Source organism: Anneissia japonica, unplaced genomic scaffold (assembly GCF_011630105.1).
Source record: "Anneissia japonica isolate Jap-2015-1 unplaced genomic scaffold, ASM1163010v1 scaffold49793_len616_cov96, whole genome shotgun sequence".
NCBI classification, from domain to species: domain Eukaryota; kingdom Metazoa; phylum Echinodermata; class Crinoidea; order Comatulida; family Comatulidae; genus Anneissia; species Anneissia japonica.
The window spans coordinates 281-616 of NW_022746090.1; positions in this window are offsets into that span (position 1 = coordinate 281).

Sequence of the window (336 nt, forward strand, 5' to 3'; positions counted from 1 at the left end):
CAAGTACTATATGTTCATATCAACAATACGCAATTAATTCGCTGGTGTTAGGTTCGAGGGTCGTTTGAATAAAACAGCAGTCTTCTTCTGTCTAAAGCATCCTAATTAGTGCCGGAGTAAAATGGTTGGTTTATTGTTCAACACCGGTGTTTGTAAAAAATGTACTCGCGCAGCAGAGTGGTCAGTGGAGTTAGAGGAAATCCCCACCAGACAAACGCGCGTTGATATGAAACGTCATCAATCACAGAGCTTCAGGATTGGATAATTATGTTATATGCCGAGATTAACTATGAGTGGAAATACCACTCACATGTCTACGGTCATACTACGTTGAAA